The following is a 9,431-nucleotide window of genomic DNA, read 5'->3' on the forward strand; positions in this document are numbered from 1 at the left end:
GTATTATGCTGTTTGGGGCTGTAATATTCTATAGACATATATTAAATCTAACTGGCTCTATTGTGTCATTTAGGTCCTCTGTTGCCTTAGTGATTATCTATTTGAATGATCTATTCATTGATGTCAGTGGCATGTTAATGTCCCCTACTATTGTATTATTGTCAATTTCTCCCTTTTGTCTGTTAATATTTATTTTATATTTTTAGGTGCATATATATTAACAAGTGTTACATCTTCCTCTTGTGTTGATCCTTTTATCATTATATAATATCCTTCTTTGTCTTTTTTTATTGACTTTGTTTTAAAGTCTATTTTGTCTGGTATGAATTTGCCACCCTAGCTTTCTTATCATTTCTGTTTTCATGAAATATTTCTTTGCTCTTATTTTCATTCTGCATGTGTCTTTAGCTCAAAAGTGACTTTCTTGTAAGTAGCATATGGATATGTTTTGTGTTTTTGTTTTTTTCCCCAAATCCAGTCATCCCCCGTATGTCTTCTGATTGGAGCATTTATTAGTTTATTGCATTTAAAATGATTATTGATAGGTTTGTACTTATTGCGACTTTGTTACTTGTTTTGTGGTTTTGGTAGTCCTTTTGTTATTTTCTTCTTTCAGTTTCTTCTCTTGTGGTTTGATTATTTTCTTTAGTTGTATATTTATGTTTTCTAGTTTTTGTGTATTTTTGTATGTTTTTTATTTGTCGTGACAATGGGGTTCATATATGTTGACCTATAACTATATCTACTTGTTTTAAATTAGTAATCATGTAAGTTCAAACACATTTTAAAAGATATACATTTTATATTTTTATGTCATATTTTATATCTTCATGTTTATCCCGTAACTGTTTGTTGCAGTTTTATTTGATTTTATAGTTTTTTTTTCTTTATACTAGCTTACTTCAGTGGTTGATCTACAGTCTTTACTATTTATTTGCCTTCACTGGTGGGATTTTTCCCTTCCTAAAAAGTTTTACTTCCTATTGTAACCTTTCTTTTTCACTTAGAGAAGACCCTTCACCATTTCTCTTAGGGTCTGTTTAGTATTGATACACTCTTAGTTTTTGCTTATCCAAGAAGTTCTTTATCTCTCCTTTAATTCTGGAGGATAATCTTGCTGGGTAGAATATCCTAGGTTCTAAGTTTTTCCCTTTCAGCACTTTAAATAGACCATGCCACTACCCTCCGGCCTTCAAATTTTCTGCAGAAAAATCAGCTGATAAACTTATGGGGGTTCCCTTGTATGTGACTCTTTGTTTTGCTATTGCTCCCTTTATTTATTTTTTTTCCCCTTTATTTATTTATTTATTTTTCCAGTGGGTTTTGTCATACATTGATATGAATCAGCCATAGATTTACACGTATTCCCCATCCCAATCCCCCCTCCCACCTCCCTCTCCACCCGATTCCTCTGGGTCTTCCCAGTGCACCAGGCCCGAGCACTTGTCTCATGCATCCCTTTAGAATTCTCTCTGTATTTTTTACCTTTGTCATTTTAACTGTGATATGTTTTGGTTTGGATCTTTTGGGATATCTTGTTTGAGACACTCCCTAGTTCCTGTATATCCTGAATATCTGTTTCCTTCTTCAGGTTTGGGAGGTTTTCAGACATAATTTCATCAAATACATTTTGACCCCTTTTCTCTTCTCTTTCTGGGACCTCTATAATGCAAAATTTGGTATGTTTGTTGTTTTTCCATGGGTCCCTTAAACTGTCCTAGTATTTTAAGTTATTTTCTCTTTGCTGTCCTGATGAGAAAATTTCCAGTGTTCTATCTTCTTGATCACTTATGCATTCTTCTCTATCATGTAGTCTGTTTAATTCCTTCTAGCATGTTTTCATTTCAGTTATTGTATACTTTAGCTCTGATCAGTTCTTTTCATTTTCTAGTTCCTTGTTAAAGTCCTCACTATTTCATCTATTCTTTTCCCTAGTTAAGTAACCATTCTTATTACTAATGTTTTGAACTGTGTTATCTGGTAAATTATTTATCTGTTTCATTAGTTGTTTGTTTTCAGAGTATTTTTCCTTTCTTACTGAGTAGTGTATTTATTGTAATAATGTAATTTCCTCCTAAATGAAAACATTTTCATTATCAAAATGCAAAAACCTACACATATATGGAAGAGAAAAGTGACATTTGTTCTTTTTGTATTTCTTTTCACCATTAATGATTTGGTATGCTGTATCCTTCCCAACCTATTTCTGTGCACTTACCAAAATATGCAATTGTGTGCATTTATATTTATATATACTGAACATATATGCACACATATATAGTATACACATTATAGGTATCATATTACACATTCTGTTCCATAAGCCAATTTCCCTTTTAATATATCATGCTTGTGTGCATGCTAACTCATTTCAGTGGTATCTGACTCTTTGCAGCCCTATGGACTGTAGCCTCCCAAGCTCCTCTGTCCTTGGGATTCTCCAGGCAAGAATACTAGAGTGGGTTTCCATGCCCTCATCCAGATGATCTTCCCAGTTCAAGGACTAAACTTGCATCTCTTACATCTCCTGCATTGGCATGTGGGTTCTTTACCACTAGTACCACTTGGGAAGCCTCTTAATATATCATAGATATATATTAATGGCCAGTTGCCCTCTCATGATGTATTACCAGTTTACATTACATAATTTTATTTTATATTGGAGTATAGCTGATTTACCATGTTGTATTTGCTTCTGCTGTGAAGTGACTTAGTTATACAGATATCAATTCTTTTTCCATATAAGTTATTACAGAGTATTGAGTAGAGTTCCCTGTGCTATACAGTTGATCTTAGTTGATTACCTATTTTATATATAGTAGTATGTATATTTTAATCCCAAACTTTTAATTTTTTAATTACTGTGTAAAAACTTTTTTGGTACTTTCATTTTATTATTTTAAATTTATTTTCTAATTGGAGGAAAATTGCTTTACAATGTTGTGTTGGTTTCTGCACAACAGCAATGTGAATCAGCCTTAATTATACATATATCCCCTTCCTCTTGAGCCTTCCTCATCCACCCCTGTAGGTCATCACAGAGCCCCAAGCTAAGTTCCCTGTGTTTTATAGCAACTTCCCACCAGCTTTCTATTTTAAGCATGGTAGTGTATATATGTGTTGATGCTACTTTCTCCATTCATCTCATTTCTCCTTCCCCTGGGTGTGCACAAGTCCATTCTCTACATCTGCATCTCCATTCCTTCTCTGTAAATAGGTTCATCAATACCATTTTTCTAGATTCCATACATATATGCATTAATATATGATATTTGTTTTCCTTTTCTGACTTACTTCACTCTATATAACAGGGTCTGTGCTCATCCACCTCACTAGAAGTGACTCAAATTTGTTTCTTTTTATGGCTGAGTAATATTCCATTGTGTGTATGTACCATATATTCTTTATCCATTCATCTGTCAATAGACTTATACGTTGCTTCCATATCTTGGCTGTTGTAAATAGTGCTGCAATGAATATTGGGTTACATATGTGTTTTAGAATTGTGGTTTTCCCACTAATACACGTATACCCAAACTCCTTTTATTCCCCCCACACGTTACCCCTTTGGTAGTCAGAAGTTTATTTCTAAGTTTGTGAGTTTGTTTTTGTTTTCTAAATAAGTTCATTTGTGTAATTTTTTAGAGTCTACTTATAAGTGATACAATTTGTTTGTCTTTCTCTGAATCACTTCACTTAGTATGAGAATCTCTAGGTTCATCCAGGGTTGCTGCAAGTGGCATTATTTTGTTCTTTTTTATGGCTGAGTAGTATCCCACTGTATGTATAGACCACATCCTCTTTCTTCATTCTTGTGTTGGTGGATTTTAGGTTGCTTTAGTGTCATTGCTATTGTAAATAGTGCAGCAGTGAACACTGGGTTGCATGTATCTTTTTGGAGTATTTTTTTTTCTGGATATATGCCCAAGACTGGGATTGCTCTAGCTCTATTTTTAGTTTTTAAAGAAATCTCCATACTGTTCTCCATAGTGGCTGCACCAATTTACATTCCCATCAACACTGTAGGTGGGTTCTCTTTTGTCCATAACATCTCAATAATTTATTATTTGTAGATGTTGGCCATACTGACCAGTGTGAGGTGATACCTCATTGTAGTTCTGGTTTGCATTTCTCTAATAATTAGCAATATTGAGCACCTTTTCATGTGCTTTTTGGCCATCTGTATGTTGTCTTTGGAGAAGTGTCCATATAGATCTTCTGACCCCCTTTTTTTTATTGGTTTGTTTGTTCCTTTATATAGAACTGCATGAACTAGTTGTATATTTTAGACATTAATCCCTTTTAGATCACATAATTTGCAAATATTTTCTCTCATTCTGTAAATTGTCTTTTTGTTTATGGTTTTGTTTGCTGTGCAAAAGCTTTAAAGTTTAGTTGGGTCTCATTTGTTTATTTTTGTTTTTATTTTCGTTTCTCTAGGAGGTAGATCCAAAAAGATACTGCTGAGATTTAAATAAGTGTGTTTTTTCTATGATTTCCTCCAACAGTTTTATAGTATCTGGTCTTATATTTATGTCTTTAATCCATTTTGAGTTTATTTTTGTGTATCATATTAGAGACTGTTCTAATTTCTTTTTTCACATGTAGTTGTGCAGTTTGCCCAGCACAACTTACTGAAGACACTATCTCTTCTCCATTGTATATTCTTGCTGCTTTTGTCATAGATTAATTGACCTTAGATGCATAGGTTTATTTCTGGACTTTCTGTCCTGTTTCATTGGTCTGTAAGTCTGTCGTTGTGCCAATATCATACTGTTTTGATTACTGAAGCTTTTTAATATAGTTTGAGATCAGGGAGCCTGATTCCTTCAGTTCCATTTTTCTTACAAAAGAGTACTTTGACTATTCAGGTCTTTTGTGTTTCCATACAAATTTTAAGTTTTTTAATTCTAGATCTGCAAAAAAATTAAAAAGGCATTGGTAATTTGATAGGGATTGAACTGAATCTATAGATTGCCTTGGGTAATATGGTCATTTTGACAATTTTGATTCTTCCATTCCAAGAACATTTTACATCTTTCCATCTGTGTTATCTCCAGTTTCTTTCATCAGCATCTTACAGTTTTTGAAATACAAGTCTTTTGCCTTCCTAGGTAGGTTTATTCCCAGGTGTTTTATTCTTTTTGATGTGATTCTAAATGAGATTGTTTCTTTAATTTCTCCTTCTGATTTTTTGTTATTAATGTATAGAAATGCAACAGATTTCTGTATTAATTTTGTGTCCTGCAACTTTACCAAACTCATTGATGAGCTCTAATAGTTTTCTGGTAGAATCTTTAAGATTTTCTACGTATAGGATCATTTCATCTGCAAACAGTGACAGTTTTACTTCTTCCTTTTGAATTTGGATCCTTTTATTTCCTTTTCTTCTCTGCCATGGCTAGGACTTCCAGAACTATGTTGAATAAGAGGAGTGAGAATGGACATACCTGTCTTGTTCCAGATCTTAGAGGAAATGCTTTCAGCTTTTCAATATTGAGTGTGATGTTAGCAGTGGGTTTGTCATATATGGCCTTTATTGTATTGAGACATGTTCTGTCTATGCCCACTTTCTGGAGAGCTTTTATCATAAATAAGTGTTAAATTTTATCAAAACCTTTTTCTGCATCTACTGACATTATCATATAGATATTTTATTTTTAAAAAATTAAAGTGTAGTTGATTTACGTTGGTGCATTAGTTTCTGCTCTACAGTAAAGTGACTCAGTTATACAAATAAGCACATTCTTTTTCATATTCTTTTCCATTATGGTTTATCACAGGGGATTAGCTATCATTATCCATACTAGACAGTAGAACCTTGTTTATCCATTCTATATATGCCAGTTTGCATCTGCAAATCCCAAACTTCCAGTGCATCCAGTCTATTCTCTATATCCATGACTCTGTTTCTGTTTGACAGGTTCATTGTCATATTTTAGACTCCACATATAAGTGATATCACATAGTATTTATCTTTCCCTTATGACTTACTTCAGTTAGTATGATAATCTCTAGTTACATCCATGTTGCTGCAAATGGCATTATTTCATTCTTATTTATGGCAAAGTAGTATTCCATTGTATATATGTACCACATCTTTATCCATTCAGCTGTCGATGAACGTTTAGATTGCATCCATGTCTTGATTACTGTAAACAGTGCTGCTATGAATGTTGATGTGCATATACTTTCAAAGTGTGGTTTTCTTCAGATATATGCCCAGGAGTGGGATTGCTGGATCATATGCTAGCTCTCTTTTTACTTTTCTGAAGAACCTCTATACTTTCTCTATGGTGGCTGTACCAATTTATTGTAACAACAGTGTAGAAGAGTTCTCTTTTTTTCATACCCTCTCCAGCATTTGTTGTTTGTAATGATGGCCATTCTGACTGTAGTGAGATGGTAACTCGTTGTAGTTTTGGTTTGCATTTCTCTAATAATGAGTGATGTTGAGCATCTTTTCATGTGCCTGTTGGCCATCTGCATGTCTTCTTTGGAGAAACGTCTATTTGGTCTTTTGTCCATTTTTTGATTTGGTTGTTTGCTTCTTGGTTTTTGAGCCATATGAGCTGTTTGTAGATTTTGGAAATTGAGCCCTTGTTTGTCACATCTTCCACAAATATTTTCTCCTGTTTTGTAGGTTGTCTTTTCTTTTTGTTTATTGTTTCCTTTGCTATGCAAAAGCCTTTAAGTTTGACTAGGTCCTTTTTTTTTTTTTTTTTTTTTTTTTTAATTTCTATTGCCTTGTGAGCCTGACCTAAGGAAACATTGCCACAATTTATACCAGAGAATGTTTGCCTGTGTTCTTTTCTAGGAATTATATGGTGTCATGTCTTGCATTTAAGTCTTCAAGCATTTTGAGTTTATTTCTGTGTATGGTGAGAGGATTTAACTTCATTGATTTGTGTGTGGCTTTTTAACTTTCCCAACACTACACTTGCTGAAGGGACTCTCTTTTTTCCCTTGTATATTCTTGCCTTCTTTGTCAAAGATTAATCGATCATAGGTGTGTTTATTTCTGGGCTCTCTATTCTGTTCCATTGATCCATACATCCACGTGCCAATATCTTGCTGTTTTGTATTTACAGTAGGTTTTTAGTATTGTCTGAAGTCTGGAAGGGTTTACCTCCTGCTTTGTTCTTTTTCTTCAGGGTTTCTTTGGCAATTCTGGGTCTTTTATGGTTCTATATGAATTTTAGGATACTTTGTTTTAGTTCCATGAAAAATATCATAGGTAATTTGATAGGGATCATGTTAAATCTGTAAATTGCTTTGGGTAGCATGGTCATTTTAATAGTATTAATTATTCCAATCCAAAAGCATGGGATAGCTTTCCTTTTTTTTTTTTTAATTGTCTTCATTTTCCTTTATTAATGTTTTATAGTTCTCAGTGGCAAAGTCTTTTACCTCCTTGGTGAGATTCATTCCTAACTATTTTATTTTTGGGGTTGTGATTTTAAAAGTTATCATATTTTTACATTCCATTTCTGTTATTTCTTTGTTGATGTAAAGAAATGCAACTGACTTCTATATGTTAATCTTGTATCCTGCTACCTTGCTGAATTTATCAGTTATAGTAGTTTTTGTGTGGAGTATTTAGATTTTTCTATATATAGTATCATCTCATCTGCTTATGACAATTTTACCTCTTTCCTTCCAATTTGGATACATTTTATTTCCTTTTTTCATGTGATTGCTGTGGCTAGGACTTCCAATACTATGTTGAAAAGAAGTGGTAAGAGTGGGCATTCTTGTCCTGTTCTGGATTTAGTGGGAAAGCTTTCAGTTTTAACCATTGAGTATTATATTGACTGTGTATTTGTCATAAATAGCTTTTACTATTTTGTATATCTTCCTTCAGTACCCACTTTGGTAAGAGTTTTTATCACGAATGGATTTTGAATTTTTTCAAATGCTTTTCTGTATCTATTGAGATGATTATGTGTTTTTTGTCTTATCTTTTTTAGATGTGGTGAACCACATTGGTTTACATATATTGAACCATCCTTTTGAACTAGGATGAATCCCACTTGGTTGCGGTATATGATCTTTTTGTGTTGTTGGATTGGTTTGGTGATATTTTGTTGAGAATTTTTGCACCTATATTCAAATATATTGGCCTGTAATTTTCTTTTTTTAGTGGTGTCTTTGTCTGGTTTTAGTATCAAAGTGAGGGTAGCTTCATAGAATGTCTTTGGGAGTGCTCCCTCCTCTTCAGTTTTTTGAAAGAGTATGAGAAAAGTTAGTATAAATTCTTTGCAAGTTCGGTAGAATTCACCTATGAAGCCATCTGGTCCTGTACTTTTGTATGTAGGGAGTTCTTAAATTACAGCTTCTATATCACTTCTAGTGATTAGTCATTTCAAATTATCTAATTTCTTCTTGATTCAGTTTTGTTGGGCTGTTTCTAGAATATTGTCCATTTCTCCTCAGTAGTCAAATTTGGGGGGTAAAATTGCTCATTGTATTCCCTTATGGTTTTTTGTATTTCTGCAGTATCAATTGTTATGTTTCCCTTTTCATTTCTTATTTTTGTTTATTTGGTTTCTCTCTCTTTTCTTCTCTGGGAGCCTGGCCAGAGGTTTGTCAATCTTGCTTATACTTTGAAAGAGCCAGCTCTTGGTTTTATTGATTTTTTTCTATTTTTTAAATCTCTATTTCCTGTCTGATCTTTATTATTTCCTTTTTCCTTCTGACTTAAATTTTGTTAGTTTATTTGAGATTTTTCTTGTTTTTTTGAGGAATACCTGTATTGCTATGAATTTTCTCTAAGAATTGCTTTTGCTGTATCCCATAGATTTTGTACAGTTATATTTTCATTGTCATCTATTTTTTAATTTCCTCTTTGATTTTATCATAGACCCATTGATTTCTTTGTAGCATGTCTTTTTTTTGTCTCCATGTAATTATTTTTCCTCATTTCTTTTTCTGTGGTTAATTTCTAGTTTCATGTCATTATGGTCAGAGAAAATGCTTGAGATGATTTCTTTTTTTTTTTTTTTTAAATATGGAACGCTTCACGAATTTGCGTGTCATCCTTGCGCAGGGGCCATGCTAATCTTCTCTGTATCGTTCCAACTCTAGTATATGTGCTGCCGAAGCGAGCACATGATTTCTATATTTTAAATTTGTTTACATTGTATTGTGCCCTCATATGTTGTTGGGGGCCTAGAGACCAAGGTGAATGTGTATTCTGGGTTGTTTTTTTGGGTTTTTTTTTTTTGATATATCTTTAAAATCTCAATTAAATCTAACTGTTCTATTGTATCATTCAGTGTCTCTGTTGGCTTATTGATTTCTCTGTCTGGAAGATCTGTCCATTGATGTGAGTGGGATGTTGAAGTCTTTTACTGTATTGCTATCAGTTTCTCCCTTTATATCTGTTAAAAAAAATGTGAAACATTTGATGAATTTCCATGCCATCCTTG

The 9,431-nt window shown here is 33.2% G+C and overlaps 1 non-coding gene across 1 annotated transcript; it reads right to left on the reverse strand.

Annotated features, from left to right (window-relative positions):
* Positions 1 to 9,004: 9,004 nt before the first annotated feature.
* LOC122441068 lies at positions 9,005 to 9,111 on the reverse strand. The gene has a single exon (XR_006269212.1). It is a non-coding gene; the product is annotated as a U6 spliceosomal RNA (small nuclear RNA).
* Between the last annotated feature and the right edge of the window lie 320 nt (positions 9,112 to 9,431).

This window comes from Cervus canadensis, chromosome 4 (assembly GCF_019320065.1).
Source record: "Cervus canadensis isolate Bull #8, Minnesota chromosome 4, ASM1932006v1, whole genome shotgun sequence".
NCBI lineage: Eukaryota > Metazoa > Chordata > Mammalia > Artiodactyla > Cervidae > Cervus > Cervus canadensis.